The following is a 25,346-nucleotide window of genomic DNA, read 5'->3' as shown; positions in this document are numbered from 1 at the left end:
TTGCATTCATCCGGGGAGCATAGAGTAACAAAATAGGAGACTAACACCCAACAGTGGCTGAGATTAGTACCAGGAATTTTGCTCTATGGCTTGGAGGCCAGCCACACACGTTAGGGGAAAAGGCAACTCAGATAGAGAAGGGAGCACCAAATAAAGGATTTGGGAGGATCCTCCCAGGTTGGGAGAAACATACTGAAAGTAGACTATAGACCAAACATGATTGCCACTCAATGCCTCTTTTGCAAACCACAACACCCAAAAGGAGAGAGAGAACAAAAGGGCACAGAGGCAAGGGGGATTGGGGGGATGGGGGATGGGGAGGATTGAGGGGTGGGAGGAATACTGGGACCCGTGGTGGTGGAAAATGGGCACTGGTGGAGGGATGGGTACTTGATCATTGTATAACTGAAACCCAAGCACAAAAATTTGTAAGTCTATAACTGCACCTCATTGTGTTTCAGTAATAAAATTTTTTTAAAAAAGCACAACTGATTGAGAAGTCAAAATCAGAGCTATAATTTTCTTCTTTTCTCCAAGTTTTAAAAGAATGACTTTCTTCCTGTTTGAGTCATTAGTAATCCATCATGGAATGTGGTGTAACAGTGAGAAATTTGTTATAAAAATGAATCTACAACCTGTGTTATGAGTATTTTTTACTATCATATTATTATCTAGTAACTTCACTATAATCTATCTTTGAGCTCAGGCTTTCCTTTCTAAACTGAGATGTAGCTAATTGTCCTTTTCATATTTTTTTCATTTTTTTCTTTTCAAATAAAATTGTTGATTGACAAGAAGAGAAGAGACAAAGACTAACCAAAAATTGTTGGATCTATATTCTGTGTAAATGTATGATTTGAAAATGTATTTTGTTGAATATTTTCAATATAATATAGACCATTTGGGCTAATTTCCTTGCAATTTGCAATGAATAAACTCTGTCCAATCAATTACCATGTTTTTGGAAAAGTCTCATATTCTGATAAATGACTAAACTATAAAACTTAGCAGTAGTAGTCTTCTGCTACAGGGAGAAAATAGCCTAAACATAATTCATCTCAGTTAACAAGTGACTTTAGAAAAAAATTGAAGAATAAAAACAAATAAGTCAACATACAAAAGTCATTTGTGTTTCTATTACACTAAACTGAAGAAAAATTTAGGAAAATAATTCCATTTTACTCTATCACCAAGAAGAGTAAAATGCTTTCAAATAAACTTAAGAAGGTAAAAGATCTTATATACTGGGTCCTGGAGACATGGTTCCACAGGATGAGTATACACTTTTCATTCAGGGATCTGGGTTTGATCACCAATAAACATATGGTACCCAGAGTATTTCCATGGAGTAAATTCTGAGCACAGCTGGGAGTAATTCCTGAGTACCACTGGGGATATTACTTCTAGTATCAAACTAAACACCTGTCAGGCTCCACCCAGACTGATCTCCCATTTTTCAAAGCCACTAAACTACCAGTTGTCAAGTAGCTGCTATTTGCCTCACTTTGAAAATCACCTGTGATGGAAATTTGCATTATTTACCCCAAAATATACATGTCAACACTAAACTGTGAAGTCCTGGTGCAGTTTCAATAAATTGTAGTTACATGACTATATCTGTTGTGGTCCAATTACAGACTGATGTCAGTTTGTCTCTCCCAGTCTCCTTTCTTTTGCAACCAAGGTCTCTGCATACACCAAGGTAAGAGTTGCCCTTTGTATTGTGCATCTTCCCAGAAAAAAAAAATTTATTCATCAATATTATGTTTCTCTTTATCTGACACAGCATCAAAACTATGAGTCTAACAATTATAATTGTGAAATGAATTACTTTATTCAAAGAAAAAAATTCTTTTAACTTCTTTTAAAAGAAAAGGAAATTTAACAAAACACAGATATTCATCATACTTGAACAAATATAGATAAAATTATAAAGATTTAGACTTTGTTGTTTAAAGTTATCTCAGAAAATAAATAAATAAAGTTGTCTCAGTGAGGAGCAGAAGAAAAACTCTAGCCCAATAAAACTTACAGCATGTAGTGAAAGGTCTAAAGTTAAGGTTCAATCTTACATACATCCTCGATGTCTAATAAAACTAGAGGGTTTAACTGAAAAACACTCTCCAACTCTAGGTACTCTATCAAAAAGTCTTTCTTACCAAAGGGGATAGGCACAATTACTTGTCCCTGAATACTAGGTTTTAGCATCCAACTAAATTGCAGAATTATTCAAATAAATTTCATTTACCCTCTTATTATAACAAAAACTACCTCGTATACCTTTATTATCCTAATATTCTAAATCCAACCCTGAGTAACCCTGAATGTTATATAGTATTCTCCTCCTCCTGCCATGATTATAAAAGATGAGTGGATCAATGTTGACCTCATCTGTCCAGTGCCAACTCTTATATGTTTGGCTGATTCAAACACGGAGTGAAAGTCACTTAGCAATCATGTAAATAGGAGGCAAATCTGACACCTCAGTAGAGGGGTTTCTCAAAATATTTGCTATGGGAGCCAGAGCAACAATCCAGCAGGAAGAGCATATATCTTGCATCTAGCCAACCCATGTTCAATCCACAACATCCCATTTGGCCCTCCAAGCACCACCAGGTATAATTCCTCAGTGTACAGCCAGAAATAACCTCTGAAAATTTAACGGTCTATGAAAGTGAGGAATAGTATACCTTGGGACAACACATTTTAAAAAGGAGACACTTGTTATACAAACCCAGTGATACTTCATACCCTGAGCATCCCTGAAATTGACCAAAAAAACCCCTATGTATATGTGTTAGTGTGTTAGTTTTTCTCTGACTACTTCTTGGGAAAATTTAGTTTCTAAAATGAAATCTTCAGATGTGGATGTATTTACTGTCTAGATATGGGTCTAGATCATATCTATTAACTGCTATTTTCATTCTTTTTTCTAAGCATGCCAAGTGTATTCAGCTATCTCTTGAATTGCTGATCTCTGCTTCCTGTGAAACCTTCAATCCAACACAATAAAAGCATTTTTATTATCAGATGGCTGGCCCAGTCAAATATTTCTTTACTGGTAGGACTTAAGAATGTACAATTTTTATTACATTAGTGGAAGATAATTGCTCTGGAAAGTGTTTTCAAAAGTTCATAAACCAGAATCAAAATATTTTTCTGAATGGGCACTTCACATTTTCTATCTTTTACTTTTTGGCCTTTTGCTTTCACTATCATGTTATGAAAAAACGGGATGAATTAATGGGTGGTGTCGAGAGTGCACACCATATGGTAATATCCAGTTATTGTCTTTCTTACGGAAAAGATAAATAACATCCCAGTTGAAAGACATCATTCTCTATAGTTTCCCTACCTCCAAGAAAAACGTGTGTGACTTTTCTTTATAATATATGTATTTATTTTAATATTGCAGTTTTGTTATCTAATCAATGTTAATTCTAGAATTTTATAAACAGTTATGACTTTACTATATATTAAAATAAATAAAAATTTTAAAATAAAGAAAGAAAAAAAAAAAGAAAAATGTATGTGGCTTCCAGAAGTCTCTTTAAAGGATCATATCACACTTTTCTTCCCTGCTGGCTTACCTTTCTCCTAGTTGAAATAGGGCATGAAAACTAATGCTTGATTAGATATTTTAAACCATAAAAAAGTATCGAGGCTGGAGCAATAGCACAGCGGGTAGGGCGTTCGCCTTACACGCGGCCTACATGGCCGACCTGAGTTTGATTCCTCCGCCCCTCTCGGAGAGCCCGGCAAGCTACCGAGAGTATTCGATATGCCAGACACAGTAACAACAAAGTCTCCGATGGAGATGTTATTGGGCCCCCTCGAGCAAATCGACGATCAACGGGAGGGCCTTTACCTTTACCTTTACCTTAAAAAAGTATCAAAAAATGAATTTAAATTCTAAAGACACTCAAGTCACCATATCAAGCTTGAACCAGAAGCTGCCCCCACCCAACCCCAGCAAAATTAGAAGTTGAATTCTCTTAATTCTGAAACCTGATATTTGAGGTTTCAGAAATCCTAATATTTGAAACCTGGTGAAAATCTGCGGTTATAGATAGATGAGAATGGTGCAAATGATCCCTTATCTTTTCCTAAAGAATAAAACAAAATAAGCTTTAATAAGAAATCTTTATAGTCACATGAGAAGTGTACCTCAGAGGATCAGCCCTTGAGGAAATTTATTGATTGATCTTTTTAGTGCCCACCAGCCTACAACCCACCCTTCATTTAAAAAAAGTAGTATTCCGTTGCTTTTTTTCTCTACAAAATTCTTTATTGTGACCCTGGAGAAAAAAATAGTTTGAGAGACATGAGTCCACCATCTTTTCAGGTTGATAGCACTTGAATTAAATTTAATCTGATTTTCCCACATAAATCCTTGTGTCCAAGAATTCTAGCATTTCATCCAATTAATAACAGGATGGCAAGGATGAATATTAAATTATAAAATATTTGTTTTTTATATAAATCCTACCTAAAAGTGTTCTGTAGCAACAGCATAGATATGAAATTAAAACTGTGATTCCTGTTAGCAAGTATACAACACCTGGTGAATTACTGAGTGGAAAAAGTTGGTAGCAGCATTATTGCCAGTGGCATGTTCTGAATCCACCTGCTATTTTGGAGGACACCAGTATTTGCAAAAGCAAAGTGACAGCCCAGATGACAGGATGTTAATAATGGTGACATTATCAGGACTAGTTATACTTAAGCTCTCAAGACTTGCAGAGAGAGCTGCTAGTAATGTCCAGAATACTAACATTACAGGTGCCAGAAACCTTTTCACTTAGTGAATAAGTTACTAGTGTGCTTCCAACTCTCAAATAATGTTTCTGACAGAAGCAATAATAGACAGTGAAAGATCACAAAGATTATGCCATTAAATTTTAAAAAGATAACCATCTGATTTGAAAATTATTTTCATAATAATTTGATCATTTGATCACCATGAGGTTGTATGATTTTTAACACATATACACATATTTAACGTAGAGAATGTAAGAAATATGAGGCATTTTAATTTACACAATAATTTTCATATCTATAGCTGTTGATATCTACAGCTGTTCATATCTACAGCAGCTGAGGACCTCCGGAGCCAGCCACGACCATGCTGGGACCACTCACCACATGTCTGGACAGGCCTCATGCATGAAAGAACTGGCAGAGGAACCCAGGCATGTGGGTCCTGGGGCTGAGGTCTCCAAGCCTACTCGGATTGGGACTGGGCCTTCTCCACTTAGACCCTCCATCTTCCAGCAGGTAGGCGTCACACCCACCAGCTGCTGCCAGCGCCAGTTTAGTCCCATCAATGGCCAAGACACAGAGACTATAAAACCCAGCTCCCGGAAGCGCAGGGCCGCATTTGCGGCCACACAACATCTTATTATCTTATTTTTCCTTTGGAGAACCTGGCAGGTTACCACAAGTATCCTGCCTGCACGGCAGAGTCTGGCAAACTTCCCGTGTCATATTCAATATGCCAAATACCAGTAACAATGATGGGTCTCATTCTCCTAATCCTGAAAGAGCATTGAAATGGCTCTTTAAAATCTCAGGGCTAGGAAGAAGGAGACATTACTGGTGCCTGCTCGAGGAAATTGACGAACAACAGGATGATCGTGATTGTGATCTTGATAGCTGTTGGTTCATAGTTCGGCTATCCCACCCCTCATCATTCTTATAGAAACAGATTATACTAAGGTAGAATTTTACAAAAAGGAGCTGCTTTTCTCTTTTTTTTTCTACTCTGAACACCAAATAATTTACTGTACTTGCCACTCAAGAATTACCTAGTGATAATTTAACCTGTCTATAAAAGTGAGAAATAGTATATCTTGGTACCACATATTTTAAAAAGAAGACACTTGTTATACAAAAGTATCATTATCCAAGAAAGATGAAACACATTCAATGAGAAATAAACTGTAAAGATGTAACAAACATAAACTACAAAACTCTGATCCAGCATTAATTTACAACCCATCTTTAGTAAGAGACTGGCAAAACCATTAGATAGATGCAGGTAAGGAAAATGTGTCTCTAATTTGTATATTAATTTAATTTCATCATAATTTATTAGTCCTCTCCTATGCTTTATTCAAATGATAAATTTTGTGAATTGTCAAATGACTGTAGCAAATTTTCATAATACTTGTGAATAATTCTGTCTGCTTTTAATCATTCTTTTATCAGGTTTAGTTAAACTCAGAGTTTACCATCTCTGACTCTTAATTTTTTTTTCAGTTATGATCTGCATAATTTCAATGACCTTCAAATACCAATCTTTTGACCAAATGCATAGTATTTAAGTTGTCAGATAATGTGTCCATAAAATATTACAGCTGGTCCTCCAAGAAACTGCCATTTGTTAAGCTTCTCTGCCTCCAAATCAAGAAAATAACCTTTTTTGAGAAACTGATATTTAAAGAATGGCTACCCTTGTTATCTGGTGAGGCAGAAGAGCTACTCTACATTTTTTGCCCATCCTATAGGTCTTCTTCGTGGTTTTCCCCTTAGCTCATTTACTGGGTATGGGATGGGGAAAGATTTGATATCCCACTCTTTTTTTTTTTAATTTTATTTTGGGGCCACACTTATGTGGCTCTGCTCAGGGTTTGCTCCTGGCTTTGTGCTCAAGGCCTACTTTTGTCTCTGTGTTCAGAGATCACTCCTGGCAGGGTTCACTGGATAATATGTGGTGCCAGAAATTGAACCTGGATCAGTCAAGTGAAGGCAAATACCCCAGTTTCTTTACTATTACTCTGGGCCCTGATATCTCACTTTTAAGTTTGATAAATTATTGTATTTTCTAGGTTCAAGCAAAGTATGAATTTAAACTAAAAAAGATCACTTCCTAAAAGTCAAGAATATATGTTTCCTCCAAAATATGACATACTATGAGAGAAAATAAGAATGACCAGGAAAACTGTAGCATAACTAAATTAAGCATCAAGCATCGTGACTGTCTTTTGATGAGGGTAGGGATCATCAAACAGAAGAAATATGACAGTTTTGAATTACAAACCAATTTGAGCAATTATAAATATGAGAACAGAAGAAGCAATAATCAGGACCTAAAAAAAAAATTGCAAATGGAGATGTGTAAACAGAAGTCTGAAGATAGCACAGTAGGAAAGGGTTAATACCATGGCTATAGGCAAGGCAGGAGGGATCACAGGAATGTTGAAGGTCAAGCTGAGTACAGTGCTCAAGAGCTAAGGGCATTGGAAGCAGTGGCTTTCAAAAATAAAATAAGTAAAAAGGGCTGAGCATTAGTGATTATTAGTGATTTTCAGGCCTCATATTGTGTTTTACTTCTTGTTGAAAAAGCTTAACCCAGAGACCACAGGTATATAATCAGACAGTGGCTGATTAGAGATTGAAAGATACACTATCGGCCACGGGAAGTAAGGACAGAGTATGACAATTAAATGGGAGCTCTTAAACATTAAAGGTACTCAGCAGGAAATTCATCCCTCTGTGTTTAATAATCCTATCCCTACACAATCCTACACTTTATACATACAAAGACACAAGCTGGTCCCCACCTGTTGTATGCTCACAATATAAAAGACCTAAAAAAATCTTTTGTTTGAAGTCTCTCAGGCAGCTTACTTCCTCATTAGCTTCCATAAAGGTCAACTGGTAGGTCAAATTCTATTCTACTGTAGAAATTAAAATATTCTAACCAGTGAAAGGTTCCAAGCATTCATTTTAATAAGAAACTGGAAGTTGTTAGTGAAAAACATGAAGTGCTCAGGTCTTACAACATGTAGGACAGAACAAAAACGACTGTGGCCTTGAGTAAACCATTAAATATCTCCAGGCCTTGGTGCCATTCTTTGTAAAACCAAGAGGATAGAACTTGCCAGAGTATTTTATGGGACAAAGATGAGGCCAAAATAAATTAAAATTTGCAAACATTTGAGAAGAACAGCTCTAATGGCAGCATTATTAATTATCATCTCTATATTTTGATCAATATCTTATCTGAATTAAGTAAGTACATTTATATGATATACCAATTAAGTATATTTACATTTTTACAATAAATGATGGATGAGAAAGTGAAAATACAAAAAGAAGTGAGGCAGTTTGTGTCAATGCCTAGCATATGGCTGGAATTAGTCTAGATACCCAATCACAAACAGTGCTTTCACAGGCAGACACACATCTTCTATGTGTGAAAAGAAATATTATTCGGGGAAATGACATCTGAAAGGGCTCAAACCAGTTTTGCTCTTTGAAAAACCTGACTAAAATGATTGCCCTTTACAGTACCTCAGGATCATATTTATTATTGATACTTTCAGTAGATTTATGCATACTTTATACACCTTTCAAAAAGTTTAAATATATTAGCTAGGCTAAAAAGTCACAGATGATGCCAAGATAAGTATCACTTGTACACTTGTCATCCCATTGCTCATCGATTTGTTCAAGCAGGTGTCAGTAACTTCTCCATTTGTCCCTGTTGCATGCTAGTGTAGCCCAATGATGTCTGCTTGCTCCAGGAACACGAAGAGCCTCAAACCAATCGTTGAGAGTCTTGACGAAGAAGTCTGACCAACTCGTAGGTGGGAGGCCACTTATTCTTTTGATGTCCTGTGGAATCCAGTCGGTAATGGCTCTAGTCCAGCGGTTGTCTCCAAATTGCATTAGGTGTCCAGCCCATTCTGATTTTTGACACCTTAGCAAACGAGACAGTATCCCTGATTCTCGATCATCGACAGAGGTTGGAACTCCAGATTCTTTCTCTCATTAGAGTGAAGCGTGATACTCCAAGCATAGCTCCTTCAATTCCTCTTTGGGATACCTGAATAGCGTTCTCATCCTGTTTTCATAGGTCCCAGGTCTCTGAGGCGTATGATAATACAGGAAGAACATTGGAATCAAAGAGATGTTCCCGGAGCCAGAGGTTCTTCATCCTCTTATCTATTTCTTTGATGCTCTTGAAGGCGTTCCATTCTGCTCTTTTCCTCCTGCGCAACTCAGGTGCCAGGTCATTTGTCATGTTGACTTCTCGACCTAGGTACACATAACTGTTGCATTCGGAGATGTTCATTCCGTTGAGAGTGAATGGAACATCAGGAACGAGACCGTTTCTCATAAACATTGTCTTGGTGAGATTCATCTGCATTCTGACCTTTCCTCACTCACAGTCGAAGTTGGCCAGCATTTGTGTGTGCCGCTTGGCTAATGTTTGGTGTTATTAGAACGATGTCATCAGCAAAGTGGAGGTGGTGTAGTTGCTGACCGTCTATCTTCACTCCCATTCCTTCCCATTTCAGTCAGGCGCATGATGTTCTCGAGGGTGACACTGAAGAGTTTCAGTGAAGTGGGATCACCTTGCCGAACCCCTCTCTTGGCATGGATGATCACTTCCTTGTAGAATAGTGAGATTCTGGTGCTGAATCCACAAAGATAAGTAGAAATATAAAATTAATGGATTTCCAGAGCTGGGAAGATAGTTCAATGTACATGGGCACATTCCTTGCATATATAAGGGCCTGAGTTTGATCCCCTATACCAAATTTTCCTCACTCTCCCACCCCTGTAGTCACTGTGGTGGCCCTGGTGACCAACACCAGAACCATAGAGAGAAATACCATATCACAAATCCAACCTTAGGCTAAGTGGCACTGGGAGTAAACTCTGGCTTCCCTAAAAACTGTTTTGGGAGATCTCCCAAAATATTAGATAGGTTTTTAATTTTTCTTTTCAGTTCAAAGTAAATAAAATGGAAAGAATATATTTTTAAATTAAATATCAAGTAAAATATTATACATTTAAAGTATCATAAAAGTAAAATATATAATTACACATATAACATTACTTATATAATTCTACATCTTAATTATCAATAATATATTCTTTAAATGTTCATGCAACAGTCACAAAAACTGATCCAATAATCAGTCGCTAAGAAAACTTGAATTCCTGCAGATGGGGTAGGTACCGCATCCCGCCTCCCCCAGATGGAACCCCGGTGACCAGAAGCCTCTACAAGCACAGCTCGAGTATGCGGGAACTAGGACTTTTCCTCAAAACCGTGCAGCCACGTATCTCTCTATATACAAAGTGATCAATGGGAAGTAAACCACCCAACGTTTCTCCCTGAAAATCAGAGCTAAGTTTGGAGCACGGCCACAGCCCCAGAAACACAAGGACTTAATGCAGAACCCAGCAGTTTGGAGCAGAAAAGTGAACGGACTATGCGTTAATCCAGGCCATCATGTCTGCCCGGAGGGGAAAGGGTGTTGCCCCATTCGCCCTCTCTTCTCTGGAAAGAAGGATGGCGGCCGCATGGGAGCCTTGTGGACAGCAGGTATGAGCCAGGGGGGGTGGGGACGACTAAAACCTCATGGGAAGGAGGGCGTTCCGGTCCGTCCTTCATGCCCTACAAGGCCACCAGTTGCCCCCCACGAGCGGCTCTCCAGCACGGCCACAGCCCCAGTAGCACAAGGACTTAATGCAGAACCCAGCAGCTTGGAGCAGAAAAGTGAACGGACTATGCGTTAATCCAGGCCATCATGTCTGTCCGGAGGGGAAAGGGTGTTGCCCCATTCGCCCTCTCTTCTCTGGAAAGAAAGATGGGGGCCACACAGGAGCCTTGTGGACAGTAGGTATGAGCCAGGGGTGTGGGGGCGACTAAAACCTCATGGGAAGGGGGGCGTTTCGGTCCGCCCTTCACGCCCTACCGAGGCCACCAGTTGCCCCCCACGAGCGGCTCTCCAGCACGGCCACGACTCCAGAGCACAGAAACCAATTTCTTAACTATCTGACTTTCAGTAGAAATACTTCCAGGGTCAATAAGTAAAATAGCAGAAATCCAAAACCAACATTTAATTCTTGAACCCAGCTGTAGAAAGCAAATCACTTCACAATGCTTTTTCAGCATGTCTGATTTGGGGGGGGGGGGGGGGGGGTAAAAGGTAAAAGGCCCTCCCGTTGATCGTCGATTTGCTCGAGCGGGCCCAGTAACGTCTCCATTGGAGACTTTGTTGTTACTGTGTCTGGCATATCGAATACTCTCGGTAGCTTGCCGGGCTCTCCGAGAGGGGCGGAGGAATCGAACTCGGGTCGGCCATGTTGGCCGCGTGTAAGGCGAACGCCCTACCCGCTGTGCTAGGACAGAATCAGAAGTTAGATATGAATGTGATGTTTTCCAATAAATAAAATTGGAATTCCAATAAATAAAATTGGGCTGGAGCGATAGCACAGCGGGTAGGGCGTTCGCCTTACACGCGGCCAAGATGGCCGACCCGAGTTCGATTCCTCCGCCCCTCTCGGAGAGCCCGGCAAGCTACCGAGAGTATTCGATATGCCAGACACAGTAACAACAAAGTCTCCAATGGAGACGTTACTGGGCCCGCTCGAGCAAATCGACGATCAACGGGAGGGGGGGTAAACTCTAAATAATAGTGGTGAATCTTTTAATGAAACAGTGAATCTAATCAAAGCTGATAGAGTGTTAACTAGAAATCATCTGCCTCACAGGGACTGGGAGGGGTGGGGGGTGGGGTCTTATTGGGGTTCTTCATGGTAAAAAATAAGTATTGGTAAAGGGAAATGTGTTTGATATTTGCATGACTGAGACCTAAACCTGAAAGCTTTGTAACCTTTCACACAGTGATTCAATAAATAAATAAATTTGAAAAAAAAAAAAAAGAAAACTTGAATTCCAAAATTTAGAAAGAATACAGGCTAAAGAACAAAAACTTCCCTCAACTAGTATGCAATTCCAATGTTTCCCACCAATATTTCTAATTCTGTCATTTTTTTTGTCATTTTATGACAAAATAAGATTGTGTTACTCCATGATGTTGAATTTAGGTCTAATGATGTGATTGAATTAGTCAGTGAAATTTAAGCAGAAATATTTAAGCTGCTCTTCTTCATTTCTTCAGCCTGTGTTTCAGTGACTAAACATTCAGGTGTTCTGAGTAAACATTAGATCCCAGCCCCTTACTGACCCTAATAAATGTGAAGTTAGAAAAAAACAACAATAAAAGGAAAGGAAGGGAAAATAAATTGAGAAAGTACAATAGCATAAAAATTACAAATTGGACTATAGACAACCTGCAAAATAATTCAAAACTATATTTTAGGACCTTTTCATAAATAATAAATATAAAAGACCCTCCGGTTGATCATCAATTTGCTCAAGTGGGCCCAGTAACGTCTCCATTGGAGACTTTGTTGTTACTGTGTTTGGCATATCGAATACATCACGGGGAGCTTGCCAGGCTCTGCCGTGCGGGCAAGATACTCTCAGTAGCTTGCTGGGCTCTCCGAGAGGGGCGGAGGAATCGAACTCGGGTCGGCCATGTTGGCTACGTGCAAGGCAAACGCCCTACTGCTGTGCTATCGCTCCCAGCCATATGAAAGACCTTTTCATATGTACTTAAATATGTAATATATTCATATACTATATTTTTAAGTATATTTAAAAGTATGAAGATGCTTCTTCCTCTTGAGCATTGCTTTAACAGGCTTTGTCTCAAATTCTCTCTGCCTATCTCTTCCAAAATTCACCATGACCCAAAGTAAAATCCAGTTCACCCTGCTTGGGTTACTTATATATAACCAAAAGTGTGGACTTTAACAACATAAATATGGTCACAGGAGTTTGTGGGACACCCACTGTCTTTTGAGACCATTTCTAGAAGAGTCAAGTTATGATTTTATTCCATTTTATCATAGACCATCTGCCGCTTGCAGTGATGCCACTGTCCAGAGCCTGGACTATTGTAAACAGTGGCAGTAAGTCATCATTGGTAGATGGGAATTTTTCCATATACTTGGCAGTACTTATACATATCATGTAGGCAAGACTATTGCTTGAATGGGAAATTAAAAAACATCGAAAACTGCTTGTGTGTGTTTCATGGCAGTTTCTAACAAAACTGTCATGAATTCTAAACTAAGAGTCCATACATTGTTAACATTATCATGATAATTTCCTGCATAAATAGTATCTAAAAAGAAAGCACATTAATGAAAAATATGAGAAGCAGCAACAAGTGATTATTTGGATTATTCTGCTAAGGCATTTTATTCCAAATATTTTTTGCATGATTGTCTATGTGTCCTAACTCCACAAAAATATCAGAAATACATAGTGCCAGTTTTCTACTTTTTGTTCTTTCAGTGAAATAGATGATTTTCATTCAATTTGCCTTTGATGAAACAAAAGCCAGTTTTTCATTTTTTTTAAAATTCATCAAGGTCTATTCTTTAACAGTTTCTAGAAGATAAACATGTACTTCCAGAGAAATCATGAGCATTACTAAATCCTCCTCCATAGAACTTGCAGAATACCGGGGGAGAGGGTATCCAGATGGCTATTCTGGAAGATTTTTCTCTTTTCTGGATCTACCTGGGGATGAATTTCTGATCAGATGAATTCTATTGGACTCCTTTCAAGGAATTAAATATAATTAGTTACTAATTGTTATCATTAAAGATCTCTGCTGAGTGCTATCAAGGCACCATCTGGACAGCTCATCACATCTACTGGGGGAACCCAGAAATCTCCGTCTGAAAATGTATGTCACTTACAGACATTTACAAAAACCTTCAAATCCAGTGAGAAACTTATTGACAGATAGTTGATGTTAAGGACAACAAAGATCTTTTCTGTTGCTCAAAATTCCACCTTATGATATTTATGTGTTTGGCACTGAGGGTAGGGCCGGGGTCAGGGGGACCAAGTACCATCACGAAAGTGTCCCTGATGAGGTCAGGGAACAAAGTCACTTGCCCTCCAGTTTTTAAATTTATCTCTAGGTCCCCATTTAATAGTATCTAATAGAAACCAACTAACAAAAGGAAATAGTGTGATTATCAGACTCCTAATCACAGAATCATCAAGTGAAGCCTAAGGATAACTACTTCATAGGGAAGTAGAGAATTTGCAAAGGAGAACAGAATGTTTCCAGCTACAGGTGGTGTTGGTTTCTTTCTTTCCCATTTGTAGATGTCAGCCTTTTGGATTTTTGTTTGTTTGTTGTCTTTTTGGGTCACATCCAGCGATACTTAGGTGTCACTCCTGGTTCTGCACTCAGGAATTACTCCTAGCGGTGCTCGGTGGACCATATGGAATCCCGAGTATTGAACCCAGGTCAGTCACATGCAAGGCAAATGCCCTACCTGCTTTACTATCATTGTTGCTTATTATCAGTCTTTCTTAACATTTTTTCAAGACTTCTAATTGAGACTGTTCCAAAGACACTTCCATAAACTCAACAATTATAAGTTTTATTATAAATTAAATAAATAGTAGTCCAGTGGTTTCAGGAGTTACATGGTACTAGGATTCAAATCTACGACACCATATATACTAGGCATGTGTTCTACCACTGGAGTGGCATCCCATTTCCTAAATCACATCCAAACTGTCTAGTCATTAGCTGATGAATCCTAAATTGCCTCTGAATCATCAGCTTGTCCAATCTCTAAGTTGTTGTTCCATTTAAAAATGTTCTAGGAAAGTAAATTTTTATTTCTTATTTTATCATAACTTCTGATTCAGTTAGAAAAGGGATTTTTGAAATGCAAATTGCCCTTTAATTCCTATCAAAATGACTTTTTTGATCTTATATATAAATACAGGGAGCTATTTTATTCTAAAAATTCTTCCTAGCCTATAAAAATTTCCCCCACCAAATAGGGAAGTCTCAGTTCCTTTTCTAGGCAGTCATAAGATGTCAGTCTCATTTTGCTTCCTGACACATTGGTTAACTTTTGTTCTTCAAGATTTTTTAAAAATCTCTGCATATCCTTTTCTTAACATCCTTTTCTTGTTAATTTTTTTAATAATAGTAACAAATACAAAAACAATAATCAGTTTTTCATGAACCTAATAAGGCTACACTCCCACTAATAATTTTTTCTATACGTAAGCATGACATTGAATCAAAATCAACACTGCATGACTTATTTTTAAAACTCATCTGACAGTTTTACCCTGTAGCTTGGCCTTAAGCCTATCTTGTCTTATGGGCTATTACATTTGTTAAGGGATCTCCAACAAGCAGCAGACCTCAGTACCTACAACTTAGTGACTCATGGTGAAGGGAACATTTCTTTCTAACTTTGAATCTACTAAAGCAATTTCCCCCACTCTGATTTTTACAGCTTGTGTCCAGTTGACCAATCAAGCATATCTACAATGAAAGTAAGATAGCTTTGAAGAAGTAACGTGGACTCTTTAGAATGAAATAATCAACAGCAGAAAGATTCTGTGTAGTTCATTCTCTCTCTCAATTGTTTAAAAATATCTTCCCCATTTCCTCTTAAATTTGAACAATATAAAATTATTTTTCAAATTAATGAATTAATTTTTGCAATGATAATCATAGGCAGTATTGCAAATATAGTAAAACAGTTTTTAATGTCAAAAACCCTTGACAATGAGTGGAATTTTTATACATAGTTTTACTAACATTTTCATTTAACCATGGATAACTGGAGATTTATATGTTTCCTCTTGACTCTAATTTATTAAAATAAACTTAATACAACAGAACTACTGTACTTGTTTCTAAATCCATGCTATAAGAAAATAATGTATCCACATCTATTAGCACACCACCCTTTTAAAAATATATAATTAATATTTGACACTGTACGTTTAAAATTATAAATTGTTCATCATGCACACATATATATATTATGAAATAATCATTATATATATAGCTTTACTCTCAACCATAGTGTTAGCTATTGTCTATCAAGTCACATATTGGCCATTCCATTGGGGGATGAGAATATTTCATTAAACCTCAAGAATTTTGAAATGTATGACATAATATTTGACCATAGTAACTATGTTATGCACTGGATGTCCAAATTTATTCCTCTTCTAGTTCCAAGTTCGTTCCTCTAATTATGTAACTACCATTCTACTTTCTGTCAATGTTTTTAGATTCCACAAGGTAGCACACAATGTTGAAATACCATCCATGTTCTGGGGCTGGAGCGATAGTACAATTGGTAGGGCATTTGCCTTTCACTTGGCCAACCCGGGTTCGATTTGCAGCATCCCTTATGGTCCCCTGAACATCACCAGGAGTAATTCCTGAGTGCAGAGCCAGGAGTAACCCCTGAGCATAGAAAGGTGTGACCCAAACGAAAAAAACAAAAATCCATGTCATGAGGGAATCAAGCAACTCCATGAAGATGACCACACAAAGTAAGGATAAAGTTCAGAGTTTGTAGACAGCAATAAACACCAACTCCCCAATCACGCGAATCAATTATCATGTAAATTATACTGCTGGCCCTGGGGAAGCTTAATTCTTCAAATTTATGAGCAAAATAATATTAGTGTTTAAGATTCTGTATTTTGGGATAGTCAAACAAGAGTTCTTTCACCCTATAAGAGGTAACATCTTCAACACATTTTGAGGTTCTTAATCCAGCTTGCTAGTAACCCACACAATTTCAAATATTTTTTTAGTACACACATCATTTCTACCTTTAAATAATGCTTGCTTTTAAAGAGGAGAAACACTTTGATATACAAAAGTACATAATAAGGTACAAAATTCTAAGTTCCATACCTTGCTAGAGGGGTCTCAAAGCCATTGTCATACCTTCATTCCCCTCTTATTTTTTCTCCACTTCTTCCTCAGGAATCTTGTACCTGCTGATTTTCTTTTCCTCAGTATTCCCATCTCATCACTACTATTTTACAACCTCAACATATCTAAGGTGAAAACTATGATTTTTAGGAAAAGAATCGATCAGGCAAAAGCATGTCAAGCAACCAAAAATAATCCTTGATCTGTCACACACACAAAATATATCCTCTTTCTATTCACTGAGTATTGCCACTTTCTTTAACAAATCCATGTTCATGAAAGTATCCCATTAAGTATTTATTAGATTAATACTTCTAAATAGGTTTGTGCATGCTCTCCTTAGAACACACAATATCAACATTGGTAAAATATTCTCCAAATAACACAAATGTTAGCTTGTTATCTACTCAGAGGATTCATCTTTTATTTATATGTGTAGCAACTATTTTTTAAAATGCTTTAATATAAAAAAAATTCTATAAATTAATGTTAAGTAATATCAAACTTATAATTTTATTCTTGAATTTTTGTCAATCTTAACTTTGGTCAAGCCAAATTATTTATATATTTCTATGGAAAAAATCTTAACTGCTTGCAAATGAAAATTTTCAATACTTAAGTAAAATAATCTGGTGACCCTCATTATGTCTAGTTTTTGTATTAAACTTTTCATTATAATTTTCTTTTTTAAGATCTAAAAACTTATATGCCACTATGAACAACAAAATAAATAAAAGGAAACATTGACAAAACAATTTTTTATTGTTGTTTCATTTGGGGCTATACCCAACTGTGCTCAGGGATGACACCTGGCTCTGCATTCAGGAATTACTCCTGGCTGGACTCCACATAGGATTCTGGGAGTTGAACCCAGGTTCTCTGCTTGCAAGGCAAATGCCCTACCTGCTATACTATAACTCCACCCCTGACAAAATAATTTGAGCACTTGAATGAATTCTAGAAATAAATAAAATCACACCCACCACCTGGCCCCCTGGCGCCGTGTAATCCCATCAGCGGCCAAGACTCAGAGACTATAAAATCCAGATCCCAGATGAGAACAGTGCAGTCTTCTGCCCCCGTGCCTGGGTGTTCCTTCCCGGAGTCCCTTGGAGGGGAGCGGGTTGAGCTTTCCTCCCCGCCCCGACCAGGGCTCCGGCAGCCGAAGACCTCCAGGACCAGCCACCACCATGCTGAGACCACTCTCCGCACACATGAAGGTACTGGCAGAGGGACAAAGCCACGCGGGTTCCGGGGCCGAGACCTCCAAGCCTACTCGAATTGGAGTCGAGCATCTTCCACCCAGATCCTCCAAATTCCAGTAGGCGGGGGTCACACCCACCACCTGGCCCCCTGGCGCCATGTAATCCCATCAGCGGCCAAGACTCAGAGACTATAATATCCAGATCCCGGAACCGCGCGGCTGCATTTGCGGCCGCACGACATCTCATCAGAACTTTTTTTTTTTATGACATCTTATTGTCTCATTCCTATTTTGGACAAATTTGCAGGCTATCGAATGTAGCCTGCCCACAGGGCAGAGTCTGGCAAACTCCCCGTGGCGTACCAAATATGCCAAATACCAGTAACAATGATGGGTCTCATTCTCCTAAATAGCCTTGAATATAATCTCACGGCTAGGATGAAAGAGACGTTACTGGGGCCTGCTCGAGGCAATTGACGAATAACAGGATGATGAAATGAAATGAAATTGCATCTTGTCATTTTTCTGTGACCTTACCTCCAAAAGACTGTTGATCTTTACAATTTTTAAAGTCATGTTAGTTCACAGCTTGAAAAATTAACTGACATGCATGTTTTAATTCCCACAGTAACAATAAGCATTTTATGAGTTAGGTATTCCAATAATAAACCACAATAAAATTTTAATAACGTAAAGCAATGCTTATTTTTCTTTGCTCTTGACTTGGTGGCATTAACTATAAGGTTCAACATAGTCCAATGATACTTATTTAGGCATCTGCAATCGGTTTTAGGTTACCTAGCAGTTTTGATTACCTCAGAGTTCTCTGCCATGCTCTAAACCTTAGCTGTACAGAGTAAACTGTCTTGCATCATCTTCTTCTTTGAATAGATTCTTGTAATAAAGGCAGACAAATGAGAGAAAATACAGAAGCATTTTTGTTATTTTTCCCAGACTGCATTGTCCACAACTATTCTGTAGTCCAAAGTCAATTCTATCTCTGAAGTTGCAGTATATGGACAAGATGTCATTACAAGGATGCAATTGATTATTGGTAATTAATTCATCTCAACTTTGCATTTTAGTTTCATTATTTTACAGATAAAGTAACGTCTCCATTGGAGACGTTGTTGTTACTGTGTCTGGCATATTGAATAGGTCACGGGGAGCTTGCCAGGCTCTGCCGTGTGGGCGAGATACTCTCGGTAGCTTGCCGGGCTCTCCGAGAGGGGCGGTGGAATCGAACTCGGGTCGGCCATGTTGGCTGCATGCAAGGCAAACACCCTACAGCTATGCTATCGCTCCAGACTTGAGGAGATTATATAATTTTCATTTCTTTTTTTTAAATTTATTTATTTATTTTGAATACCCATCCCTCCACAGTGACCATTTCCCACCACCACAGGTCCCAGTATCCCTTCCCCCCCACCGATCCCCCATTCCACCCTGCTTCTGTGGCAGGGCATTCCCTTTTGTTCGCTCTCTCCTATTGGGTGTTGTGGTTTGTATAAGAGTTAAACCTTATTTTCAGGGAGAAACATTGGATGATTTACTTTCCATTGATCACTTTGTAGAAAAAAAAAATGGTAGTTACATAAATGGTTTCTATAAAACCCAGCTCCTGGAAGCGTGTGGCCACATTTGCAGCCGCACGACATCTTATCATCTCATTCCTACTTTGGACAAACTGGCAGGCTACCAAATTTAACCTGCCCACATGGCAGTGTCTGGCAAACTTCCCATGGCGTACCCAATATGCCAAACACCAGTAACAATGAAGGAGCTCATTCTCCTAACTCTGAAAGAGCCTTGAATATGGCACTTTTTAAAAAAAATCTCAGGGCTAGGACAAAGAAGACGTTACTGGGGCCTGCTCAAGGCAATCGACGAATAACAGGATGGTTGTGATTGTGATTGTGATTGTGATCACTTTGTATATAGGGAGATGTCGTGTGGCCATGTAAGAGCATACTCAAGCTATGCTTGTAGAGGCGCATGGTCACCGGGATTCCATCTGGAGGAGGCGGGATGTGGCATCTACCCCATCTGGGACTTCCCAGTGATCTTGGCTCTTTTGGGGACCTGATGCATTCTCCGGGAGCTGTGGGCCACCCAGCGGCCTTTCTTCTCTGCCGAGATTATATAATTTTCTTCCAAAGGAATTTGTTATATGAATGAGCCAGAAACTTAGGTCTCCTGCCATCAAGTATGTTATTTGATAATTTTAACTTTGTTGGACCAATTCATTTATATTCTCAGATGATGAAATTATTGTCTCTGAAAAGAAGGAACTTTTTCATATGCTATATTTCATACTAGCACTTCAAAAGTGTGAGGCAGTCAATCAGATTAGTTAACCATTTTTGTAAACTAGATAAATACAAATCCTATTTTTTCACACTAGTAACTTTTGCTCATCAAATTGCATTGAACTTTTGGGTATACAATGACATCTCCTTCCAGATAGAATTTCCATGTTCTACATCTTCTTTGTCCCTAGGGGACAATATAGATAGTACGTATATTACTTAATTGATTAAAACTAAAAGAACATGATGTCAGCTGAATATAGCTCCCTGCTGGAGATATTTAAAGCAAAAATCAAAATTGATCTTTGGTTGAGTGAAAGGTAAAGAATAATTTCCAGCTGTGCTTGCATAAGAAAAGAAAAATATGATCATGTTGACATTGTACTTTCAAACCTTTCATTCTTGCTAATATATAAATATTTCCTCATATTTATTTTCTCTCTCTCAACGTTGAAAATTAACAATGGTGGACTGCCAGGAACTGACTGGTGAGCTAATTCCTTTTATGCAGTGTAATAGTCATCACAAATGTTTGATTCAATGAGGTACTCACTTTTCTATTACAAAAATCGAATCAGATTTTTCACTGCATACTGATAGATGACTGGGTTCAAGCCATTCTGTGTTTTCTATAGGATTTTTATTCATTAACTCTGCCAGACATAGAGAAGACTGATTTGGGAGATGTGTGTTTTTTTTTTCCAAATAGCTTTGTCTACTGATATCATTTTACTCAGTAGGATATCCTTTTTACCTAGTAGGAAAAGGGAAGGGGGGATTCTGAAGATAATGCAATAATTTTCTATGAAAACTCTAAACATACCATCCTCTCTTTAGTAATGTGAGTTTTAAAGAAAAATATCCGATGATAATACAGTTAAGTTCCCATTGACAATTCTTGACACAGAAAGGTAATATTTAAAAACTCTACCACATTAAAATATGTGATCATCCATTTTCGCATTTTAATGAAGAGTGAAATTCTTTTCTCAATGTTGAATTATAGATTTTCAGTTAGAACCCCCTCAAAGTCATGTCAAAGTTTTTGATGCTTCAGAATCCTTGAAAAGGGAAACTTGTCTTCCTCATCAATAAGCTTCTCAAAAGGAACCAGTTCACGGTCAAGGCTAACCTCCCTATTAAAACAGCAATTAAGTAGCAATAAATGTGAAGAGTGTTTCACATTACTATAAATAGATCTGTACTCTTGGAAATATATTGTCATAATGCCTGGGGATAATGCTATTTCCTTCAGGCTTAAAATGACATTGGCTGAACTGTTAGAGATATGGAAACATTGATTAAGAGTGACAGGCACAGGAAGCTGCAATACCAAATTTCAGATAAGGGAGGATTCGTTGGTAGATTACTTTTCAACCATAGAACTATGTAGACACTAAAATTTATGTTCAGAGTTAGTCTCTATCAATATCAGTGTCTGAAAGTAGTATCAGTAGTTTGATAACTAAGGGATATTCAGCTGATAAAATGGTTTCCTAGGTATGCCTGTGAGTGTTTCTGGAAAACATCAGCATTTGAATCAATGACTCAAATGCCACTGGTGCATGGTACATGATCCTTCACTTTGGGCTGACATGCACTCCACTCAGGGTCCAAAACAAACGACAAAACAAACGAGAGCCAAAGCAATACTACAACGGTAGGATGTTTACCTTTCATGTAGCCCATCAGGTTCAATCCCTTGCAACCCATATGATACTCTGAGCCATCATGAAAGTGACCCCTGAGTGCAGAGCCACAAGTAAGGTCTGAGCAGTGTTGGTGTGGTCCAAAACTCAAAAACCAACCAAACGAACATACAATAACAAACACAAAAACAGAGGAATATTTCCTCTTTTATTGAGCTGGAATATCTTCTCTTGCTCTTGAACATTATGGCTGCTGGTCTGAACTACAAGATTGAATAACATCATCAGCTTCTCTAGTTTCTGGTTTGGAGAAGGAAAATTCTAGGACTTTTAGTTCTGTTAAAAGTATGAAACAACTCCTAGGATAAATCTACTCAGATTGTTAATGATACATTATGCTGTATTATATACTCTGTTATCTTTATACAGGAACCTGACTAACAAGTAACAAAAATCTTCTATGTGCAGATGACAGTGAATGATCCTCTCTCTAACAGCAATATTTACATAGAGAACACCAACAGGAGAAGTTTTGCAACAGCATAATACTAATACATTTTCCAAGACCTCATTAATTATAAAAACAAGGATTTGTGTATATAAAGAAAATAGAGAAGGCCTAAAAAATAACATATACTGGAGCAATTTTTACATATAATAATAAAATTTAATTTCAAAGACTATAGCTTATTGTCACTTGATGTAATATTTCATGGTAATAATCATGAACTTGAAAAGCAATCAAAACTTTGATGAGAAAATGATTACAATCAATAGAATTTAATAAATTGCTTTAAGACTAAAAATTAGAAGATTTAACACCTGTGTCCATATATGTCAGCAACATCCCTCCAGACTTCTAGACTTTCTTAGGGTTTTCTTTCCAGCACAACACATGACTTGATTCTGTGAACCCTAAAATTCTTTCTGTCTTCGGATTTCAAGGACCTCTCTATGAATTTTGAATAATCAAAGAGAGAACTAAATTATTACCTTGTTCAAATTTCATCATGCTTTAATTCATCCTCAACTAATTTTCATATAGTATTTCATGTTAATTAACTTTATCTTTTGCTTGATTCATAACTATGATATAGTTTTAAACAGTCAATTTTGATTGCACAGAGGCAAATAAAAGATTTTATGCTTAAAGATGCTATTATTCAACATTTGTGATTTCTTAAAGAGACAAATTACTTCTGTTAATATTCAATATTAACATATTTTTCAAATGTTCCTTTATGGTTAAATGTTATATAACAAAATTATACTTTAATAAATCATTACTAACTGATATAGATTAGTCTATAGACCTAATAGAATAAAAGTTGATAGTCTCACCAAGAGTCATAAAGTATGGTATGTTTGCTTTCAGTGTGGACTGTACAATTGTGGCAGTGAAGTCCTACAAAAATAAGCAAGTGATAGCTCAGATTTGTACTTTGATATCATATTTTTAGATATGGTAAAAAGACAGAAAAATGGGATCAAGCAGGGAATCAAAAACTAAGCAGATATGAATAGATGTTTTCCAAGGTTTCAGATCCAAGCGGGCTGTTTGAACTGTTCTATTCATAACCAAAGTCACTATACCTGAAAGCATGGTTCAAAAGCAGGAAAAAAGAAAGGAATAAGAAGAAATCAATTCCAAGAAATGGATAAATACATCTAAGTCTAAATAAATAATTCATAGCTGATAAAATCTATTTGTCTACATTGAAAAATGATGGCTTCTATCCTTACATGACTGGTGTTATTGACATTAAATAGGAGTTTGCCAAAAATATCAGAGTTGGTGTCAGAAAGGTAAAAAGCTGATAGGAGCCCAGTTCTCAGGAATAAGATGTCAGACTCAATTGGGCTACCAAGAAGCATTTATTACAACGTGACTATTCTTGTAGGAACTTTTAAGATTTTAGAACTCTATGTACTCCTCACCAGAGCTATAGCACAGCGGGTAGGGAGTTTGCCTTGCATGTGGCTGACCTGGGTTCAATTCCTCCACCCCTCTCAGAGAGCTTGGCAAGCTACCAAGAGTTTCTTGCCCTCATGGCAAAGCCTGTCAATCTACCCGTGACTTATTCGATATGACAAAAACAGTAACAAGAAGTCTCACAATGGAGATGTTACTGGTGCTCGCTAGAGTGAATCAATGAACAATGGGAGGACAGTGCTCGAGTGATGTACTCCTCACATACTTACTATTTGTTCCTTTTTTTCTGTAATATCAATAACTAACATAGAAAAAGAGCTATGTCTAGTTGATGTTTCAGTGCATGAGGAGAAATCTTTTTAATGTTTCTGGAGTAAATATAGCAAATCGAACATATATAAAGAGAGATGCTATTGATGATATAGACATAGATATACATACATCCATATATATACATGTAAACTATATGCACACAAATGTATATATTCATGAATGCACTACATACATACATAGGTATAAGTGTATTCATGTATACCTACATGCAGAAATTTTCAAAGATGAGAGAAAAGCAAGTTTATTGCATTTTCTTAATATGCTTGTTTCTTCTAGAACCCAAAGTATTAAATACTATAGGGAACCATAAACTGAGGAATAGTTCTTAAAATCATATCAAATGGTTTTCAGGAGGAAAATTATTTTCCTCATGACCTAAACATAGCACCAACCACAAATATTGGAAAGGCAATATTGTCCAGGAATATTGCTGCACGAAAGCAGACATTGCTGACTTTGTATGATTGTAGGCTTTGGTATGTCAGATTGACACACGCACTTCAAGCAAAGGAAAAATGAGAGAAACATAATTGTAAAAATAAAGCTCACAACATACTGAGATGCTATATATAGATTGGCATTTCCTAAATATGGCATCCTGGAGTAGTTCATTTGGAAGTGGGAATCAGTGTAGATTAAAGCAGTGTAAACTAGATAGCCATCAGTAATAAAGTCTACAGTTAGTAATAAAACCCACTATCCCTTGTACAGAGACAGGGGTTAAAACACTTGTACCCTGTAGGTAACTAACCCAGATTCAACTGCCAATACCACATTAGGTCCCCCCTGGAGTGAGTGATTCCTGAGCACAGAGCAAGAAGTAAGCTTTGAGCACTGGCAGGTTGTTTCCCAAACCCTACCCTTAAATAAATTAAATTCACTCTCATTTTTTACTAGCAACTAAGAATTTCATACTATGTCAATACCTTAATGAAAAACATCAAAAAAGATTATTTTTAATCTTTTAATTTTTACTTTGGGTATGATGGTTTACATTCATGCCATGATATCTAGAATTGCTGCACAAAGTTACTGCACCCCATCACCACGAAAGTGCTCAGGACCTCCAGCATCATCCCTCTGTCACCATTAATTCAGTCATCATTCACTGCCTGCCCCACACAAAGGGTCTGGTATTGTAATAAGTATTGTAATGCAGGTCAAAGGCTTGTTATTCTTCTACATCCTCTTTTACTTTGTTTTTCTCACATTGTACACACACATAAATGAGATTATCTGGTATTTACTTTCTCCCCCTGACTTATTTTAAAAAGCTCTATGCTCTTAAAAGCATCCAGCCTCTTTTAATTG

This window comes from Sorex fumeus, unplaced genomic scaffold (assembly GCF_029834395.1).
Source record: "Sorex fumeus unplaced genomic scaffold, SorFum_2.1 ptg000034l, whole genome shotgun sequence".
In the NCBI taxonomy this organism is placed as follows: domain Eukaryota; kingdom Metazoa; phylum Chordata; class Mammalia; order Eulipotyphla; family Soricidae; genus Sorex; species Sorex fumeus.
Note: the sequence above shows the minus strand (reverse complement) of the source record.